This window comes from Anopheles maculipalpis, chromosome 3RL (genome assembly GCF_943734695.1).
Source record: "Anopheles maculipalpis chromosome 3RL, idAnoMacuDA_375_x, whole genome shotgun sequence".
Classification (NCBI taxonomy): Eukaryota; Metazoa; Arthropoda; class Insecta; order Diptera; family Culicidae; genus Anopheles; species Anopheles maculipalpis.
The window spans coordinates 49,318,680-49,336,715 of NC_064872.1; the positions used below are offsets into that span (position 1 = coordinate 49,318,680).

The 18,036-nt window shown below is 43.2% G+C and overlaps 1 protein-coding gene across 1 annotated transcript in view; it reads right to left on the reverse strand.

Annotated features, from left to right (window-relative positions):
* Positions 1-16,181, reverse strand: part of LOC126561792 (RNA polymerase II elongation factor Ell) — an 84,004-nt gene extending 67,823 nt beyond the window's left edge. Inside the window, exon 1 of the mRNA XM_050218111.1 lies at positions 16,171-16,181. The gene's annotated coding sequence lies outside the window, so the exon portion shown is untranslated. The remainder of the gene's footprint in view (positions 1-16,170) is intronic.
* Between the last annotated feature and the right edge of the window lie 1,855 nt (positions 16,182-18,036).

An 18,036-nucleotide genomic window follows, 5' to 3' on the forward strand; every position in this document is an offset into this window, starting at 1 on the left:
AGTGCATGCATAGCATACCACCCCAGCATCGGGGGGTTGTACTGGGCAGGGGCAGACACTAGCGAGGCGGACAGAGTTTGGCGAGTTTGCGGACATGATGAGTTTCCGCTTCGTGCTCGCCAAAGTGAAAGCGCAACAATTTCTTTTTGTATGAGTAACTCCGGGCTTACTCACATAGAAAATCTGGAGATATATGTTGCATGCTCAGGCGCGATGCTTGTTTATGTATGGATGGCTGGTTCCATGTGATGTGCCGAGCTGGATCCGAACGACGATGCCCGAACGACCGAGCCGAACGACCGAGCTCCTGCTACCATGACAAAGGACGACGATGGTCCCCATTTGGTTCTTCTGCTAACGGTATTCCCCAGGTGGTTGGGTCTGTTTTTCCTTCTCTCTCCCATACACACACACACACACACGTACAAGCAGCCTCTCCCCCATTGACTTTGGTAGCAGGAAAACCCATGCCGAGCTGATATGATATTCAACTACACTGGCTCGTGTCGTTCGAATGCTGTCAGGGTATGTTTATGTAATGTTGGCCCCACGGTCGAACGTTCCGGACGCACTCGAACTGAAAATCCGACACAGTTGCGCGACAGAGTGAAAAGCGAACGAACCCCACCACACCGGCACCCATCCGGGGGGGAGAAACTCCTTATGTTCCTCCTAGCGCCAAACATCCACGGTCACGGTGTCTCGCTCTTACCGCGAATGATTTCGTTTGCGCACGGATGGGCGTGCTGGAAAATATTTTCCACGCCACTTTTCCACAACTTCCGTCCAAAGATCTTGACAAGCGGAGGGGCAGATGGTAGCCGGATGGAAATAGCAACTCCCTGGTGGAGCTAAAAACCGCAGCAGCAACAGCAACGACGGTGGCGACGTATTCCGACGGTGTTCGTTCGTGTTTGAATCGTTTCGAAAGTGAAGACGCCGACTGTTCCGCCCTTCGAACTTTTGTGGGAACGAAAGGACGGTCGCTTAACCACCGGAGCCACAAACACAAACAATAATTTTCCAGCGTTTGTATGGCCTGGAGGTTGTGTATTGGGTGGCATTGTTTTTTTTTTTCAACTCATCTGAGTTTCTTGCACACTGCATAACGAGACATTAGAAACCTTTCTTTTATGATGTGAACAACTTTTCCGACACAGATAACACAAAAACGTGTCGAGAATTTTCGTCATGTCTGAACCGCTTTGTCTCTAAACTGCCTGCACGGACTTTGATTGACATTGATGCTTTTATTGTGCCGATAAAAGAATTCATTCCATGGATCAATCTTAGAGAAACTTTGCGACTGATTCATATGCAAACAATGTTCGCGTTCGATTATCCTTCATCATTTACCAGCTGCCAGGACGAGTGCACAAATTTTGTGATGCATTGTTTGCTGACGAAATAAAGTGTCCGTCGGTCATTATCGATTTATAGTCCTTTGGAGTTTGATTTTGATATCTTGCTACATTTGTTTGACGGTGACGTTTCACTCAACAGTGAAAGTGCACACAGTCGTGCCTGTGCAAACGTGAATGGATTTGAGAAGCGGAAATACGCGGCCAACCGTTCTAAACGCTCTTCTGACCCTGACCTAAAATTGAGCGAATAATTATTTCAAATTATTTCCAACACATTACAAATGTTTCCCGTCGCGCTATTTGACCCTCGGAAGCCCGCGGGGGTTGAAAGTAGTGCGCTCTCTAGCGTATGATAATCAATTTAGCCGAAAATCAAACCAGTTAGCCACATCAACGTTCTCGCTCTGCCGTAGTTACAGCTACAGCACACAAAAAATATATAAATTCTCCACTGCCAAAGGAGAGGGTTTACTCGAGAGCAACAACTTTTTCATCTCGACATCGTTTGCCCTGCGTTCGGTTGGTGAACAAAAAATGCATAGCCGCTACACGTGAACCCATCGAACCGACGAGGATCGTCTGTCACTCGACCGGATTGCAAATATCACACTCCCCGGAGTGGCATGTTTTATCGCGCAGTTTGTCCGGAACTCCCTCGTTGGCACTTTTCCAAAAACGTGCGTGCATAGCGTTTTACCGGGACGGACCGGACTGACCGGCTGAGTAGATGTGAACGGCGAGGGAAGGTGACGTGCCTATCGGGCTCCTCGGCACAACTCCCACACGATGGCAAAACTTTCAACTCCAGTAGATTCACATGGTTTCTTGAACCGTGCAATAATAGGATGGCTTTTTTCGAAAAAAAAAACGGTCCTCCATGCACCATGCGCATGGCCCGACCACCCGAGCCGAGGATCCTACCGCTTGGGAAAGGATTCCCGGACCCTGGATGTACAGAAGAAACATAATCCCTTCCAGCGAGAGTCCATCCACTACCTCAACTGGCCTCGCTATTTCTCTCTCTCTCTCTCTCTCTCTCTCTCTCTCTCTCTCTCTGTCTCTCGATCTCGTCTGACACGCTCGCGCACGGCACTGCATCGCTGTGTTAGTATACCGTCTGAGGACGACAATTTTCTTCCGGTTCGTTGAGGCGTAACCCGATGCGCGTCAGTCGGAAAAATGGGAGTCAGACTGGAAAATTTGACTGCGCGCGCACCGGGGCACCCGTCATCGTTTGCCGTGATGATTGTTCTAAGTTAGAATGAAATCATATGAAATGACCATCATCTTCATGATAAGGCTTTCTCACTTGTGGCAACCACAAAGAAATGAACATCAGTAACAAAAAATACACCCACACATCCAACCACAGACTTTTGAAACTGGCCCAGAAAAACGAGCATCATTTACCCTTGCAACCTAGCGGCTGTCAGCAAGCAGGGTGAGGAAACGAGACAGGCAGCAGCCTTCCGGTAGTGTAACCCGGGTCGCTGATTAGTAGACTGTACCAAATCTATTCCCTTTACGGTCTAGATGGCATCGGGTATCGAGCGACCGGGCCCGTTCGAATTCGGTTCGTTTCGTGGGGGGTGGGGGGGGGAACCGTACCGCTAACGTGTACGCGTACGTAAGACCTGTGCAAGGGCAAGGACATCCAGGGCGGTGCCTGCCGGAGGATACGCTGCGCTCGTGAATGATCGTGTCGAACGGATCAGCGCCTCCACGTGAGTCCAATCTTCCGCACCAGAGAGATTTAGACATAAATTTTCATACCCCAGCAGTTACAGATGATTTCGCTCCAGATTCATCTGGCCAAACCGGCATCAGACGGCAATTTATGGCTTTTGCAATTTCTTTTGTTCCATTTTTTTGTTTTAAAGCTCGGCGCCGGGTTTTGGCGAATGGATGCAACGTCGGTAATGTGCTGTTGGAACAATGCATTTTTATGGGAAGTGTTACGTAAACTGTACCTTGTCATGACTTCATTACCAGTGGCTCGTAAGGGGAAAAAACTGTGGTGCAAATTCGATAGCGACTCTTACGGTAGCAAAACTTAAGTAGACAATCGCCCAAGTACAGTACAACCAAAACCCGTCGGCATTCTGTAGCATTCAGTGTGATACAAGTACACGGAGACACGCCTACTGTACTATGGTAGTTACTCGTTACCTAGTATCGGTGTCAGTCCTTCTGCTCACTGGCAGTAACGTTTCTACCGACGGTAAATTAAATACTCTTTCTTTTGTACAAAACAGTAATGAAATATTGAATGTTTGATGACAAAAAGACCACGAAAACGACTGTCATAGATTACATGAAAAGGATTGCTTTGGGAGTATATTAAGAACGAAGAATCCTTTTTTTTTTAATCACTACGATTTGGCACCACAGTTTAGACAGCACTACTTTCTTCTTGGCTTAACAACCTTCTAAGGTCACGCCGGCCATCGAATGGCTTACTAGACTTACCGAAACCACGTAGTTGGAAAGTCCGTCCTCACTACGGGAGGACGGTCCGAGAATTGAATTGAACCACAGTCCTGCCGTGTAAAGCCCGGTGCCGTTGTCGCCTCTTCCACCGGTCCCAAAATTTATTAAATCAGTGTGATTGACAGCTTGACAGTATTTTGACAGAAAGACAAGTTTGAGCTTTATCTAGACCGCCGGAAGGACTGGTTGCGATAATTGCTGGATCTAGAGTGCACTGCTAGATGGCGATTCAGTCGCTACTGCTTTTTATTTCTGTATATTGAATATCATGTAAATTTTTTGTACATTTACATGATTTAATTTAAAAATTGCTTCAGCAGTCTTTTCGTATTAACTCAATGAACTACAGAATAATATGAGCATGCGTTCTTCCTCAAGGACTTAACCTGAAATCCTGTCTACAGAGCCTTGTTCATGGTATCAAGTTTGCAAAAACTTGTCATTGAGTGGTATTTCGATATTGGTATGTTGTAGTCCGGTGGCCGAAGTCATCATACAGCAGAATCGGGGTTTCAAATCCCATTCAGATTGTTCCCCCGTACTTGAGACTGACTATCCAACTACGGTTGTATTAATGTCTAGTTGAGCCATGATATGGCCGGCATGAATGATCTTTGCAGGTCGTTAAAGTATCTAACGAAGTTTGAAAGACATACCATCAATGGAAAGAGAATCGTGTGAACCGTTACATTATTATTAAAATTACTCAGCTAGATAGATAGCACTTCCTGCTGATCTGTTATGCCGAAATGTATCAATTCACGATCTACAGTGTATTAGACCAAAACCCAAATCACGAGAACACGTTCTGTATCAATAAATAAAGAAGTGGAGCTGCAAATTCTATAACCACTGATGTTATTAAATAAGGATGTAGCCTCAACGAGTTGGGGCGGCCCGGTGGTGTAGGCGACAGCGGCGCCGGTCTTCAAACGGCAGGACTGGGGTTCAAATCCCATCCGGACCGTCGTTCCCCTGTAGTGAGGACTTGACTACGTGGTATCGGCAGTCGATGGCCGGCATGACCTTAGAGAGGTCGTTAAGCCAAGAAGAAGAAACCTGAACGGAGTCGGATGCAAAATGGCTGTTAAAAAAAGATGTATTAAGATATATCTTACTGAAACCTGTCTTTAATGTCTTTGCTGATTCTCTACCTGGCTGAAATGATGGAGAAAATAATTCTCTTCAAAAATAAATTTTATAAACATGTGAACCATTTTTGAACTGATCGCTGATAACCTTTGAGTTTAAGTAAATCTAAAATTATTTATTTCATTTATCGTTGACATAATGTAGGTAGGACGATACTAGACTAAAAGTTACATAATTTCGGATCTAACACGGATCTAACGGATTGTTGGAGTAGAAATAAATTCTGATATTTGGCAGGGTTTATCAGTAAGTAAGTAAGTAAGTAAGTTACGAACCAATTATTTATTCATCTTTCTACACTTCCTGCACGTGTAGCTTGTTTCCCATGATATCGTACTCCAAACTGTATAAAAATATCAGCATCTTTCCGATGACCATGGCAACGAACAAATGCCAGTTTCTATCTACCCAACTGACCAGCCCGATCCAATCTAGCCAACCTTCGCCAATGATGATGATGGTGGAGGTACAGTGCCGTCCATTTGGATTCCCGTCCATTGTACACGGAAAGCCGCACGAAACGTCCGTTGCTAGCACGGGTCTTATCATCCCAACCCCAACCAAACGGCTTTCGAGTCCGGCGGTGTGCAAAACCCACGGACATGTATACGTACATATTATATCTGTATCAGGAAAGAGAGAGGAAAAAAAAAACAAAGCAAAGCAGCAAAACAAAACAAAAACCAACCAAAAACACATAAAACCTACACAATTGTTCAAGCGAAGAGGACGACCTGGACAAGCGGCTGATATGCGCCATAGAATTTTGTGTTGATATTTTATACGCATGACTAATTTTAATCAAAAAATATCCCATTTTGTCCGTTGGCTGGAAAATTTTAACAAATAACAAAGAAACACCGGCAGAAAAGTGGGGGAAGAAAAGTTATGATAAAAACCGAAGCTGCCATTGTGATGGCGCTTGATGGAGCCGCCGGCAATATTGGAGGCTAAGGATGGAGCACGATCTGCTAGCATTGTTTCCAAAAGCTTGGACATGGTTATGGTCGAGGGTAACGATAGTTGCTTCGTGCCTGATCTGCATCGTATGCGCAGATTGAAAGGAAGGTGAAAGTCTTGAAAAGTTTAGCATTAAAAAAAGACTTCATCTTTGGGTGGTATTATGATCAGTTTTCCGTAATAGCAATGTATGGTGAGGTATCTTCATCCCAAAGAACATCTAATTTCTTTGACCATCGTAACGTCAATGCGTAATTTGGACTTCCAAGAGAACAAAAATAAATGTGAAAGTCTACCAATTTGGCCAGATTTGGATTGATTTAAACGGCACACATCAACGTATTCTCAGGAGTGTAATTTTCACACAATTTATATTTCACTTCAATCCTTTTTTAATTGAAACAAACCGGAAAGATCTATTACTTGGTCAGTGGCATCGCCTTTCTGACCCTGCATTCGTACGTTATCGTAATTGATTGTAATAGCTGTCAATTAATCCATTTCGGTGAAGTTCCCTGTTGATTTGTTATGGCCATAGGCGTAGTAGCTCAGGGCAGCGGTAAATTATCGGACAGAGCCCATAAATTATATCGCTCTTAATGGTACTCGTTCAATGTTCAAAACGAACACAATTTCCCGCTCTCCAACAGCGGCAAAATACACTACACACGTGGTACAGTGTTAGAAGGATGTAAATAATAGCAAACAATTAAAATACTGACTTTTCTGGTTTTTTGATTCCCTTTAGTATGGGAGGCGAATCAAATTCTCGCAAAGTACGTTATGTTTCACACTAACCGGAACGAGAAAAGCGTTTTCAGTAGAATGTGGAATCTTCCATCTATTACAGCCAAAGAATTGAAGAAGAATCAAATCCGGCTAAACCGGTGAATTTTAAATTATTTATTTTTTCATAAACTCTAAACTGTAAGCATCACCAGACTGACATATTCCCGTTCCGTACAGATCAACCCTCACACAAGCACACAGCATCTAACAAGAAATTTGGTGTTGTTTGCTGTTGAATATTCATCATACTAAGTGAAAGCTTTCACATTTTTGGGTGGAAAATGGAAAAAGTAGACAGTTTGGGATTTTCTTTTCTTTTTTCCTTTTTTTTTTTGTTCCAGCGGTTTGAAACGAGACATCACTTCGTAACGGCAAACAACAAGTCTCTGTTGCCATTAAGGTAATGAGTATTATGATGCCGGTAAAAGCGTTCATTTTTGGGCGCTGACATGTGTGGCAAGAGATGCTTTGGTATGTTGAGCGAAAAGGAAGAAAAAGTAAGACTCGTTATATGTGATTCCCCGTGTATTGCACAGCACATAAAGACATGCAACCATATTAAAAATATGTGAAAGTATAAACAAACATTGCGCTTTGTGTGGAAACATTTCTTCACGTCTGTGTTTCTAATCTCTCCATCTTATTTTGCGCATAGAAAAGAAAGCATACTTTTCGAAGCAATAAATTACAAAAATGTGTTGCTCTGATCATTGTACCATTATTTAGGAAAGCATAATTCTTTCACTTGACGGAACTCTAAAGCCGTCGCCATGAATATGCGCTAATTGCATGAGAAAGGCTTCCAATTAGATAAGTTGGTCGTAGGTGCAAATTGCATAGACACAGACATTGCATTGAAAGGACACGCCGCCATTGAGCACACCTCTTACAAAGGAACATACTTGTGCCTACTTCGTTCACTGATAGCAAGCAAGACCTCTTATTAAAAAGGGGCATATGAAACATACGCTAGCCGTCGAAATGGCAATAGACAACGGCGAGTGTCGTCTAATGTTTTAATTAGCCACTCGCTGCCATATTCATGCAGAGTCTGTGCTTCGTTGCATTCCTCCAAGTCTCCCATTTTAATTAAACAAGTGTTTCGGTGGTAGCTCTCACCTTTTACAGCAAAGAAGTACAATAATAAAATGCATTTGTAGGTTTCAGCATTCAATTTTTAATTGCTATGAGAATGTGACGAGCATGCTAGAAAATAAAAGAGCTGTCCTAAAGTGGCGTTAAATTGAACAATTGGCATACTGGGTTCTGAAGAGCATCAGGAGGGGGAATTATGAATATCTCCACAATATGTTATCGCTATTTTCTTAGTAAAAGAAAAACATAAAAGTTTGTTAAAGAGTTTAAATCATATGTTGATAACTCAGATTTATCACGTTTGTTTGCTAACCGTGTCTTTATTCATCTCTCGTTTGGGTGTGTCTTACATTGCCTTTTTTCTATCACCAGGATACCGTGTCCTGGTCAAATGACAGATCGCTTGAGGAGGACCTCTCCGTTTATAATGGGTGGTTGTATACTCCATTCGCACTATGCGAACATCATGTCAACGTTAATTTTAACTTAGCATAATAGAACAATGGGGCGGCTCGGTGGTGTAGGCGACAGCGGCGCCGGTCTTTAAACGGCAGTTCCGGGGTTCAAATCCCATCCGGACCGTCGTCCCCCCGTAGTGAGGACTGATTAACCAACTGCGTGGTATCGGTAGTCTAGAAAGCCATTTCGATGGCCGTCATGACCCTAGAGGTCGTTAAGCCAAGAAGAAGAAGAAGAAGAAGAATAAAACAATGATTGAAAATTCATACTGAGGAATGAACTATTAAAAAGGATTATTTTGCACACTTGCTCACCTGAAATATAGCTTTTGGTTTTCCACTAGCAGAATTGTGAAGAAAACGATAAAAAGAAAGAAAACTAAAAGGCACTGTCTGTCTACTGTGTCTACGTAAATTGACACATGGTGTTACAGTCAAATCATTGGTTTAGATATTGATAACACGTTGAAACGGTTCGTTTGGAAAGAGCCCACTCCTGGCATCAAACAAAAGGGTGGCTGTTGCTGAAGCGTGTAGAAAGGATACTGCAGTTCACTACTAGGATTTAAGATATTGTTGTCACTAGTTAGTAACGCTACGAAGATAATGATTCTGAGGTACTTTTTACGGTCCTGTACCTAATTCATGGCCAAAATAAGTCTTTAATTGTGTCTTTGATTCAGTGTTAGCTTTGTAAGGACCCCAACTTACTGGGGTGATTGATTGCGTATTGGTTGAGGGGAGAGCTTCAAATACAACTTAAGTCCTACATTCATAATGCGAAAATATTGACACAAAAACTATCAGTCGTGTTATTGTATTCATATTTAAAGTTTCACCAAAAGACTAAAGTAAAATCTGATCATCCTGCTGCGAAATAACATAAACTAATGCGAAAAACTAGGGTGTAATCCCATCGTGGCCCTGCACCGTAGAAGCAAGTAAGCCGTTGATGGTACCCAAAACCTAGAACTGTCCACTCCGTTACAGGCATGCCGAAAAAGTACAGTGCGACAGTGCGTCGCAGTTACAAATCTTCGGCCACTGCCCCGGAAACAGCAGTGGATCCAACAACTTATCTACACAATGGGTTTTATGTTTCTCGATTTCCTTTCCGGTTTCCTGTCTCGAAGCGTTGGGTGTTGCCGACCACAGCCGGCACCACGGATCGATGGACCGGAGAGGCTGGCTTGTACCCGGCCCGAAACCGAATCTAGTAATGTTGGTCAAAACAGTGAGGCAAAAAGATTTATAGACGGCAGAATAATTCAACCAACTAAATTCTCTCTGCCGGTCCTTGGTACAACCCGTTATCAAAGAGCTGTAGTTGCATCGCCTTACACATATTGTCGCATTCAATGGTTGTTAGTTAACAGTAGTTTTGTCTATGTTTATTACATGTGAATCCTGTGTAATTCGTATGGGTTAAAAAAAATGCAGAACCACATAAACACTTCTTGTACCTGTTTGGCATTTCAAATAATAATTGAACGTCACCTGGAACATGTCATAGCGACAAAATACCTTTCCAATATCTTATATGTGTCAATATCTCCATTATGTTGTTAGTTGTTTTGTGTTTAAAAAATTACGAAAACAGCCAGATGTACGAATACGCACTACATCTTAAAGCCACACAAGAACGCCGCTCCGTCATCCATACTGGCCACCGTTTTCTACTAAGTCCCTCGCAATCTTTAATATGAATCATTGTCAGCCAACCGATTCGAAATAAAATAGGCATTTGCCGGCAGGAAACAATCTTTCCCATTGCCAGGATCGGTACCTATGTTCCGTTGGGCCCTGTGTCCATCGTACGAGCGATCCAGCCCTTGACTCTATCGCGCATGCCTTTTCGTTCCGCCTCACGGCAAATGTGTTTTCTAGCGTTACGGAGGGTGTCCCCGAATGGGATGAAGCGCTTCCATAGAAAGCGCTCTGTTTCGCAGGTTGAAGCAATCCTCGGCACATTTTGGCGGCGTTCTAAATTTCTGGCGTCTTGCAAACTCGTACGTTGATTACAGGATACTATAGGCGCAATGGTACGCAATCGACAGACACCGTGGAGGATATGTTGCTGGGGTGCCGCCGTTGTCGAATAGCGGCGGTGGATAAAACCGTAAACGTGTTTCAATTTAAGGCAATTCGTTGAGCGGATTTAAAGCATTGCATTGAAAAACAAATTCGTGGCATTATGTGTCAGCGAGACAGCGAGTGCTTGGGGAAGGTGTCAAGCCCGTTTACCAAAAAAATCGTGCAAAGAATGGTAGAAAAAATTACCAGTTTGAAGTGTTGGCTAGAATTTTGAGGGGGGAAATGAAATCAAATATTTTGTTCCCAATAAACAGGGGGTTTCGTTGATGACCAAACGTGCAGTGATACACTCACATGCTCCACATTCCTTTGCTAATTAACCCCTCCATAGAGACGAACGTTGGATGTTCAAGAACGCTTGGTTTGTAATTTTGAACTGAAGCATAAGCTACATGAGCTACATGTTTTTCGACATGTTTTAAGCTTCGACCAAATCATTTCTCTACCTAGCATTGTCTACCAATCCTACTGAAACATCGATTTGACACAAAAAGCAATCGAACCGAATCGGTACCAGATGCGTGAACCGGAACTTCATACCGGCGTCGGCCGATGTCTTTAAGATGCTTCCTTCTTCCAGATATCCTTCCAACAATCGTTCCGAAGCATGATAGTCAACAGTTTACCAGTTCCCTTTACAGCACAAGTCCCGGTGGGAGTATCCGGAAGTTAGCTTACCGATCGTAGCAACCTACCGAAACCATTCGACAAGAGTGGAAAAAGATGTGGCCAAGCGAACCGAGCAAAGAAGGCCAAATCTCGGGGTTCTGGCAACGTCAAGCATGTCCCAACAACAGCTCCACTTTGTGCCGGGTTCCTGTTGCTGTTCCTCACATGTTCCCTAACTCGCTTCTGTTTTTCGTTGTGGTTGTACATTCCAAGCTGTCATGAACAGCTGACAATGCTTCTGTAGGTTCCGTCAGATATCCGCATAGAATTAAAATGCTGCTGTGTCCTTTCGGTATCGCACCATTCTTGGGTATGCTTCCAGTGCTTTCAAGTGTTTGTTGGTGTGCTTGCGCGCGCACTGTTACCGACGTAGGATGACTTGGTTGTCTGGGCATCTTCCACTTGAGTTCCTACTCAGCTGTCAGCGTCGATGCAGACCCGGCATTCCAATGCCAGCAGATTCGCACTAGACCATTACAGACACTAGACGCTGCTGTTTGAACCGTAACGATCATCACTTGTTTTCGATTTTCGACCGTACATTCTTGAGTTCTCGTGCAACGTCTTCCCGCTCTAAGAAACGATTGCACTGAGAACTGCAACCACGGCAGCGTTCTGTACCAGCCACACGTTTCAATGACTTTTTTTTTTTGGGCATCATTCTTCCTAACACTCCCGGTTGTGTTTGCCGGTTTGCGCAGGTCCGTTCCGCATCAGTTGACTTAATGAATAATGCAATCAGTTCCCTCTCGAACCGTGGCAAGGACCTCGTCGCCAGCGATGGATTGCGTCGTCACTCGAAATGACAACACTACAACAACCACTACCACACTGTCCTCACCCACCCGATGCAGACTCAACCCGTGGGCGCCCGGCATCGGCACGTTCCGGTTCCGCTTTGCACTCCCCGACCAGGCCGGGGGCCGGTTCGGTTCGGTGCGACGCACCGGTTTTTCCACACGGTTTCCCAATGAGCCAACGAAGGGCGAAGGACGATTTTGATGCGAGTGACTGACTCCGGAGGGTAGCTGATGGATTCCTCCGGCGGCGGTGCACCCGGCGGGCTCCGATTTTCCAAAACGGGGTTGTAGGCTGACGTCGAAGTCATATGGTTTTTCGGCGAAGTTTTTGGAGCGGAAAGAAGAGAGGAAAATCGATATCTCTCGGTTGTCGTCTTGCTGTGGACACCCACCCCGATTATCACCAATGCCACCGGAGGACACGGACTCAGGGCGTTGACATTGCTGTTAGGTGCAGGTAAGATAGTGCAAAGCATATTGTTTTGTCTTGTATTTTTAATGATCAGAGTTTTTATCATATATTTATAATTTTTGACAGAATAATTACATACGATAAGCGGAATAGAAAATAACTATAGTCAAGATAAGACAGAAACGCTAATTAAGAAGCCAACAAAGATTTACACATTGTATGTTACCCTTAATTACGGATAGTTCTTCTGATTCTCTTCAAATATTAAAAGTTTTCGACTCACATTCCGAACCCCGTCGACACCATTGGCAACAGGAATTGTTATTAAAGACCAGATTACTTTTAAATAGAATTTAGCTGAGCAGGACCGTTCAAAACAGCAAGAGGCAGCTAAAAGTAACGCTTCGTAACGTACGGTTAAATTATTACCTTTCAGTCTGTTGTTTCAAACTTTTCCAACAAACAATTCCAACTAACCCTTTGATGAATGGAAGCGTTTTGCTTACACTTTGTGCTACAAATCTAAAAGGGGTCTTATCATCGCTTTGTCACACATGCATGTGGACAAATAGTTTGGGCGAGCAATCAACTCTCTATAAGCATTGCCATCAGACCAACATTTGACAAACGAAACAATTGCCAAATTTAACAACAGCAACAGTTTCTGGCATTCTGCTACAATGCATTAATCATCTCACATTAACCCATTAAGCGATTGTCCGAGCGCGTTCGAATGCAAATAGAACGTTTGTCACCCGCCCTGTTAAAAGTGCGCTCCCTTTGCAGGAAAAACATGGGTGGCGAAAGTTTGCGATAAACCATTGCTGCCATCGATCATGTTTGAAGCGGAAGCTGGCCGAAGCCAAAAAAAAAAAAAGAGACCATCCAAAAGAAAACAACCAAAAAAGGATGTCAATGCTTCACAAATAAATACATTTTTGCATAAGCAACGTGCCCAGTATCCACTTTCTTGCTTGACCGGGAGGTCTGCATCATCGGGCGAACAATATGTGGAGCTTTATCATCACGCAAAATATATTTGAATAGCAAACAGGAGAGCAACACGCACGCTTATCGCCAATTTCCGCACCGAAAGTGATGGCGAACACATTCCGAAACCGACGAAATCGATGGCAAAAGGTGAACGTAGAATTGATAACGGGGGGGGGGGGGGGGGGTAGGGGGGGGGCGGAGGTAAGCAAAAACGACAAAAACAAAATCACCTTGACCAAAAAATTAACACGCCTTTCCAGTGTGGAACGACCGGGACGCGGGACACATTCGCTCGGTTAAGGAAAAAAAAAAACGCCGAAAATTAAAATATTCATTTTTGATAAATACTATTGTTTTAACGTGATAAAGCGGCGAACGAGATGTGTGTGTAATGTGCTACACGAGAGTGCGCTGAGGCACAAAAAAGGTTTTGTTTTAAATATTTGTTAAAGGCTTCAGCTTCGAGGCACAAAATAGGTACTACCAATTTCGACAATTTACACTAAGTCTTTCGTAATTTCGTTAATAGTTTTTGGTGTGGAAATTTATGCAAAATATTGAAAAAACGCTTGACAAAGTACCGTTACAAGAATTTCCAGTCAATCATTGGAATGTCTTAAATATGTTCATTTCTAATAAGTTCACGGTAGGACAATTGTTCCAGAACTTGATTATTCTTTTCGAACGATGTTCTACAGCCACGGCTCGGTATGATCCTTCATCTCATTTGGTTGTTTTCAGGATGGCCAACGTGCAAAGCTCTTCCGTCGTGGTTCTTTTACCATGGAGTGTCGCTTTTGATATTCTCCATTTCCGGAGGATGAATCAAACAACACACACACACACACACACACACACACTGACACAAAAAAAGTAGTGAAAAAATTAGGCACTCCCAACATTAAGCATAAGAAACACAATGCTATTTTTGTTTCGGGTGTGGGTTGATGTGGATGATAAAAAAAAGAAGGTCTCACATCCACATCCGAACGAAAAATGCCACCTTCGAAACAAATGGTAGCAACGCAAAGGCGGACGGATGTGTCAGACGCGCACAGGATATGTGGCTCGACGCGGCCGTTTGGTGAAAACAAAGGCAGAGTATCTTTAGGGAGGCTTTTCTCTCTGGTGTGGTCCACTGACAGTCGTTCGGGTCATCCAAGGGTTGCTTGATGCTCTCGTAAGAACAACGTTACAGTGCTTGATAAATGTGCTGAATGTGTTTTTAAATCATCATTCAATTATTCCAATGACGCTAGCAATTATTGTTGTGAAATTTGGAGTATTTATGGAATTTTTTTTGTTCAAAAAATATTATAACTTAAACAAATTATAAATCATTTGTTAACAATTTTAATTAACCGCTTTTTTATTTGAAATCCGTAGTACGGTGTACTATTTTGTAGAAGCACTTTCAGTGAGCATTAAATCCGAACGTTTCTTGTTTAAGGTCTCGATCATCACTGTGTGTATTTGCCACCCCAACTCCAAAATGGTACCAACCGATTTTGGCCACAAACATCCACAATAGACAAAAGGCGAATGGTCCGCCATTCGCAAACATCGCGATCATATCGCGTTTGGCTTCCAACACCACTCCCAGCCCCCAAGTCACCCAATAGCCCCCAAGCGTAATGAAGTAAAAGGACTCGCACAGAAACGGATTTGCCACCACGACACCGGAAGCTGCTGTGTGGAAAGTGGCTTTTCATGCAGCATTCACGAGACAATGGAATAGATAAAATTATTATATTCTCCTGTATTGTCCCACGGTCCCTGCGTCGCTCGCCGCCATTAAGCAACGCCCCCCTCCCTCCCCCCTACGGACTCGAACTAACAGTTTGACTTATGGAGCTAGTGCAGTGGCGGTGGGATTGTTTTTTTTCTGGATTTGGCGCACAGTTTAAGGGATATCCGCTAAAGATTCACACAACACAACCCAAAAAAACACTGGGCATGTAAAAAATAAAGGCACAAACACACACACACACCATCGCAAAGCAGGAATACTTCATAGCAACGATTTATGGATCCCAGCGATGGTAAGGCGTACCCAAGGCATGCAGATTTGGTGTCTTTTGGCTAGAGCAATCGCTGAATACCACAGATAGAACGTCCGTATCACGTCGTAAATTCACACAGCCAAGTACAAGGTTGGGGAGGAAACCGGAAAATGGTTGTCCCATCGTGTGGCTTGGCGCGATAATGGCGGGAGCGTCGTGAAATATTATATATGAAGCCGCTGTCAACCTTTATCATTAAATTATATGCTTTATCCGCTTCGCAAGCGTTTGGTCAGCGAATGCTGAGGGTGCAAGGTAGGAAGGCACACTTTCGTACATTTACCGTTGGGGTGTATTAACGATCGAAAACGCCATTTAACGCTTTCGTTTAAGACACTAATTTGGTTCAGTGCTTAGCATTGATAATCATGAAATCGTGTTTGTTAAAAAGCTTTCTAAATATCTATTCCACAATTGCTGTTTTAAAACCGGCTAGGCGTCTCCATCGAGCAATAAATATGCACAAAATTGGAATTTATAACGAAATGAACAACTAAACTGTATAAAATTTTACAAAAAAGATCAGAACTTCAGCATTACAACCGAATATAACCGGTATAAGACGAAGAATAACGAGGAAATGTTTTATCTTCATTGTTCTTTAAGTTAGTCATCACAAGCGACAATACAACATTGAACCATAAAATTTATTATAAATAAATAAAAATAAATAGTTGAATAATAAGTTCAACAGTTATATGGAAATCTGACGCCCAAAAAACAATTTAAATCGACGATGAAATCCAAAAAACCACTTTCACTAGCATTACACCACTACACAACATTATCCAGTTGAACGGCACCTATTAACGATTGTTTCCATAATTGCACGTACGTGCCAGGCGTATCAGCAAACGTACTACCTGGTGCAGGTCCATGCATCATTCTACAAATGTTTAACGAACAAAAACCCACAAAAGCAGCTACTTCGACATATTAGCGACACGTTGCGAGATGTACTGCGAACTGTGCGAACTAAAAGTGCGTTTCGCTGTACATTTTACAGACTGCACCTTTTGCCAATTTGCCATGTACTAGCTCCGGCATGTGTGAAGAAGTGAAGCAGTACTGGATTGGCGTTTTCACATTCGGTCGATTACCACTTGGCACTTTCGTGGCAAGCGCGGTAAACGGGTGTTGATCGAGCATTGGAAATAATAATTTCAAAACCGCAACAATACCAACGACACTGGACACCGCAGGATGTCACGGTGCGTGGTTTTTCTACCGATGCATCTGGTGCCTGTTACACCAGCCAACGATCAGCCGGTTGCCGGGAATGTCTCGACCTGATCGGCTATTTTAGGCTGCTGACAGGAATATGTAGTTCTTTGCAATTAAATGTTTAAGCGAATTTCTTTCTAAAATTTCAATATTTTTTATTTATTTAATGTATAATCGAAAAGTTATACGACTTACCAAAAATAGATGTGTTGTTTTCAAAGTTTTCAAGGCTTTCAAATATTACAGTAAAAAACACACACACACACACAAATTCCAATAAATAAGTATTTTCGTAACATATGTGTAAGTACGCTTGAGATCGAATCGAATGTCTCACAAAATAAATTGGTTTTTGTTCAGCTCACTAGTCACAGTCACTGAATTATTAAGACGATTGCACTAATGAAATTAAACTGTCAGATTCAATTTTTCCACTGTTTAATGGCTGATTTAAATATTTGCCTATTTCATCTGACTTGCATTTCGTGTTGCGTACGATTTCACACAAATTAACTCATTGTACGTGCGGTAACCGGTTGCTCTCGCCTGTTGAAACTGGTGGACAGGAATTCGCAGCAGAAAACTACACCCGCGTAACGGTAACGGTTCGCTTGAATCAGGTGATCAGGACCAACTATGTCGAAACTGCTACACTCGCAAGCACTCGGCCAGCATCCTCCATTCACGATATTCAATTATTTACGTTCACTCTAAGGTTCACGCAAGGTACGCATGCATGACACACGTTATCAACTTTTGCATTGTTTTTGGAACGAAAGATGCGATTAATTTGTCCACCTTTTTTTTTCCTTTCAGCACAATAACACCATGACACAAACGGTAGAGTTTGGTTTTATCGTAAATTTACAAACACACTGCACGTGCGTTACGATGCGTTACTAGTATTATTTTGACTTTTGTTCTGCTTGGACGAATTTGACAAAGTTTTAACCGATTCACCAATTTGACCAAACACAAACGCCACCTTGCCACCGATAAACGCTTCAGGGATTAAACGGTTTAATCACTCTCGTTCCACTTGTTGTGATCTTGCTCTCGTTTCTCGATTTACATTTCTTCGTCTCTATTTCTCCGTTGCTCTGTCCGGCACACTTTGCAGCCACACTCGTGCCCGCACGACCAAGGATGCCAAATGCTAATTTTTACCAGCCGAAAATTCTAATGCTTTCTTGCGTTTCTGGCCTGCTTTTTCACCGTTTCCGTGTTTACTTTCTCGATCAGGCTGCTTCGATCGGGGCTGACGTTTGACGTACGGCTCGGTGTGGAGATTCACACTCCGTTTAGCAACGACCGCGCTCGACGGGCATCGACGACGATGGATGACGATGAAGTACGGCAAAACACATGTACCGATGTGCATTCATCCGCAGTCGAAAAGGGAACTATTCATCTGTGCTTTTTGTTTTGATTTGACTTGATTCGTTTGGCTACCTCTGCTCGGCGTCGGCATGG